The 4845-nt window shown below is 41.4% G+C and overlaps 1 pseudogene; it reads right to left on the bottom strand.

The window, feature by feature from the left end:
- Positions 1–3954: 3954 nt before the first annotated feature.
- LOC102826305 lies at positions 3955–4542 on the bottom strand (annotated as a pseudogene).
- Positions 4543–4845: the final 303 nt, after the last annotated feature.

Raw genomic sequence — 4845 nt, 5'->3', positions numbered from 1 at the left:
TCATCATACTTTCTGAAAGTGGAAACTATCAGAGGAACATTAGAGTGTACTGTCTAAGATATAGAGCAAGGGGATGATGAGACTGGCCCCTACTGGTAAGCATTCCCTGTTGCTGTTGTTGTTGTTAAGTGTCAACTAGTCAGTTCTGACTCATAGCTGGTGGGTTTGAACTGCTGACCTGTGGTTCAAAGTCCAATGCTGATCCTACAGTGCCACACCAGGAATCCAGGCATTCCCTTGTTGTTATGTGCCATCAAGTTGGTACCGACCCATAGTGACCTTATGCACAGCAGAACGAATCCCTGCCCGATCCTAATAAACAGTCCAACCTCACTATTGTTGCCACACTTGAGTCCATTGATGCTGCTACTTGGCCAATACATCTCGTTGGGGGTCTTCCTCTTTTTCTCTGACCCTCCACCTTACCAAACATGATATCCTTCTCTAGCAACTCATCCCTCCTGACAATATGTCCAAAGGATGAGAGACAAAGTTTGGTCATCTTGGCCTCCAAGGAGCTCACTGGCTGCACTTTTTCCAAAACGGATCTATTGGCTCTTTTGCCAACCCATGGCACTTTCAGTATTCTCCTCCAACACCATAACTCAAAAGCATCAATTCTTCTACGGTCTTCTTTATTCACTGTCCAGCTTTCGCATGCATACGAGGTTATTGAAAATACCATGGCTTGGGTCAGGAGCACTGTAGTCTTCAAGCTGACATCTTTGCTCTTCAACACTTTTAAAAAAAGTCTTGTGCAGCAGATTTGCCTAATGCAATACGTCATTTCATTTCTTGACTGCTGCTTCCATAAGTGCTGATAGGTGATCCAAGAAGAATGAAGTCCTGGACAACTTCAATCTTTTCTCCATTGATAAGAATGTTGTTTATTGGTCCAGTTGTGAGGATTTTTGTTTTCTTTACACTGAGATGTAATCCATACCAAAGGCTGTGCTCTTTGATCTTCATCGCTAGGTCATGAATAATTTAGGCAGACAAAGAAAGGGCTTTGCTATTACCAGACAGTGTAATTGATTCATGTAAGATTGTTCCTTAGCTTACAGCCTAGAACTCATTGTTATAACTTCCATTCTGTCAACCCCAGAACTCTCTTCTCAATTTCACAAAGTAGAGAGAAGTAGGCATGCTCCAGGCCTGCAGGTCTGCAGTGGGGGTGGACTACTATTTATAAACATGTCATCTACTTAAGTTTCCATTTTCTTAGAAATATTATAAAGCTATTAAACTACGAACTTCCAGGTTAAGTTGGTGGCAGAAGAAAGATTCACAAAAGCTTATTCCTTCAATAATTAATACAGTTAAAATATTATTGTGATATATAGAGACATAAGTAACAAAACATTAGGCATTTCAACTCTTTACATGTAGAATTCAATGACATAAAATATGTTCATCATATTGTTGCTCAATCATTAAACTTAACAGAAGCTCAGTGTCTCCTAAGTATTTTCCTTTTCCCCTGCTTCCTATCTACCCCTGGTATCTCCTAGTAACCACTGGTAAACACTAATAAACTTTGATCTCTGCATAAGTTACTGTTGAGTAGATTCCGACCCATGGTGAGATCCCCTGTATACAAAGTAGAACTGCATGTTGTAGAGTTTTGAGATTATGACCTTTTGGAAGCAGATCTCCAGACCTTTCTTTTAAGGAGCCTCTGGTTGGGTTTAGATGGCCAGTCTTTCAGTTAGTAGCCAAGTGATTAATTGCTTGTACCATTCAGAGACTTTTTGGTTTCCATGTTGTTGTTATTTCTAGGTACTATCTAGTTAGTTCTGACTCATGGAGACACTGTACAACAGAAAAAAGCATTGTCTGGTCCTCCATCATCCTCACAAATGTTTTTATGTTTGAGCCCATCAGTCTATATCTTGGGGAATTTCCTCTTTCCGTAGACCCTTCACTTTATAAATCATGATGTCCATTCTCAGGGACTGGTGCTTCCTGATAAAATATCCAGAGTACAAGCGGTGATATCTTGCCGTCCTCTGTTCTAAGGAACATCCTGACTGTACTTCTTCCATGATAGATTTGTTTGTTCTTTTGGTAGTTGATGGTGCTTTCAATATTCTTTGCCAATACCATAATTCAAATGCATCGATTCTTCTACAACCTTTCTTGTTCAATGTCCAACTTTTATATGCATATGATGCAATTGAAAATACTACGGCTTGGGTCAGGCACACCTTAGTCCTCAAAATGACATCTTTGCTCTTTTATACTTTAAAGAGGTCTTATGCAGCAGATTTGCCTAATGCAACACATCATTTGAATTCTTGACTGCTGCTTCCATGAGCATTGACTATGAATCTAAGTAAAATGAAGTCTTTGACAACTTCAATCTTTTCTATGCTTATCATGATGCTATTTATTGGTCTAGTTGTGAGAATTTTTGTTGTTGTTTTGTATTGAGGTGCAATATTTCAATGTTTCTTCATTTCTAGCAAGGAAGGCTATGTCATCTGCATTATCAAAGGCTGTTAATAACTATCCCTCCAATTTGCTGCCATGTTCTTCTTCATATAATTCAACTTCTCAGATTATTTGCTCAGCCTACAAATTAAATGAATGTGGCAAAAAGATACAACTCTGGTTCATACCTTTCCTGATTTAAAACCACTCAGTATCTCCTTGTTCTGTTGGAACAACTGCCTGTTGGTCTATGTGCAGGTTCTTCATGAGCACAATTAAATGTTCTAGCATATATTCTTCATAATACTATCTATAGTTTGTTCTGAGCCACACAGTCAAAGCCTTTGCATAGTCAGTAAAACACAACCGTACATCTTTCTTGTATTCTCAGCTTTCACCCAAGATCCTCTAACATCAGCAATATCCCTTGTTCCATGTCGTCTTTTGAATCCGGTTTGAATTGCTGGCAGCTCCCTGTTAATGCAATCATTTTTGAATGTTCTTCAGCCACCCATTTCTTGCATGTGATATTAACAATATTGCTTTATTATTTCTGCATTTTGTTTGGTCACCTTTCTTTAGCATAGGCACAAATATAGATCTTTTCCAATTGGTTGGCCAGGTAGCTTTCATCCAAATTTCTAGGCATAGATGAATAAGTGTCTCCAGTGTTGTATCAGTTTGCTGTAACATTTCAATCTGTACTCTGTCACTTCTTGGAGACTTATTTTTCATCAATGTGTTCAGTGCAGCCTGGTCCTCTCTCCACAATCTGATCAGTTATTGATCACATGTTGTTGTTGTTGTTGTTAAGTGCTGTCAAGTCAGTTCTGACCCATAGCAACCCTATATAGGGTTTCCAAGGAGCAGCTGGTAAGCTTGAACCACCAACCTTGCAGTTCAAATGGCTTTTTAACCCACAGCACCAAACCAGGACTCTTGATCATATGGTACCTCTTAAAATGGTTGAAATTGGCCAATGATTTTTGGTATAGCAATCCTGTGTACTCCTTCCATCTTCTTCTTCTTCTTTTTTTGGTTATAAATAATTTATTAGTTTTGAATTACAAACTATAGGGAATCTGCCACAGTGTCTGTGGCCCCTGGTGGCAGCTCCTCCCAGCCTCTATATCAGTAAACACCATTTTTACAATCCCAGGAGCACCTGGGATTGTAAAAATATTTTGAATATTCTAACACAGCAGCAGAGTATAGTGTAAAACCACGTGGAATCTTTTTAGCAAATGCCCCATTTACTATTTCAGTGTTGCTTGCAGTTAGTTTTACAAAACTTCTTACAACAGAAGTGAACAGGTTGCTCCAACTACTGATTTATGTAAACTCTCCACAAGTTAGTAACTGAAGTGGAAGCAGTGAACGTGTGACCTAGGCCCCTGCTCAATCCTAGACACTGGCTGGGACCCAGGAGTCCCCATGTTCCAGGGTGGTGTCCCAGGGAGGTATCTGAGGAAGGGCAAGGCCAGGCCAGTGAGGACTAACTAACAATAGCCTTTATTGGGTTCAGACCAGGAGTCCGTGGGTCTTGAGAACGTCTGTGTATTTGTTGATCTTCTTCTCCAAGTTCTTTTCAGTCTGTTTCCAAAGCCTATAGTGGATTTTGGCCTTCTCCTTCCTCTTCAACTCCAAGGTGGCTGTCACCGTCTGATACTTCCAGCCCACCTTGTATGCTAGACGACCCAGGCAGGCAAACCTCCAAGTAAGCTTGAGTCTCACAACCTTGAGGGCAGCAGGAACTACCATCCACTTTTTCTTGTCATGGGGGGTGGGATCCTGTCAGACACCTTGAGGCGGTCCAGGGCAGCCTGGCCACGTTTAGTCTTGTGGGGCAACATACCTCGTACTGTCTGCCAGAAGATGCAGCTGGGGGCCCAGAAGTTGTATGGGCCTTGGGATAGGTTGGTGTTCAGTCGCTTGCTTGCGGAGGAAGGCCAAGTACTTCAACTTGTTTCAGTAGAAGTTGCCGAAAATGTTGATGCCCTCACAACGCGCAACCTTCCAGCTCAGCAGCACTTGCTTGGCCACAATGGCTGCCAGGTGGCCCAGAAGATGGCCTCGGCCATCGAGCATGAAGACTTGCCCCTCTACCATCTTCGGCAGCTGCCTAGGAAAGGCTTCCATATTCTTTTGATGCTTCCTACGTCATTCAATATTTTGCCCATGTTGTTATGGTATTAAGTGCTGTTGAGTCAGTTCCAATCTGTAGTGACCCTGTATAGGGTTTCTGAGGAGAAGTGGATGGGTTTAAACCAATGACCTTGTGATTAGCAGTCCAATGCTTATCCTACAGCACCACATCAGGACCATTGCAACCTCAGTTCTTTCAGCCTGAGAAATGTTCAGTGTTTTCTTTATCTCTAGGTTTTCTAGCTCCAGATCTGTTCACATTTCATT

Source organism: Chrysochloris asiatica, unplaced genomic scaffold (assembly GCF_000296735.1).
Source record: "Chrysochloris asiatica unplaced genomic scaffold, ChrAsi1.0 scaffold00197, whole genome shotgun sequence".
In the NCBI taxonomy this organism is placed as follows: Eukaryota; Metazoa; Chordata; class Mammalia; order Afrosoricida; family Chrysochloridae; genus Chrysochloris; species Chrysochloris asiatica.
This window is presented reverse-complemented; position numbering and strand designations above follow the sequence as displayed.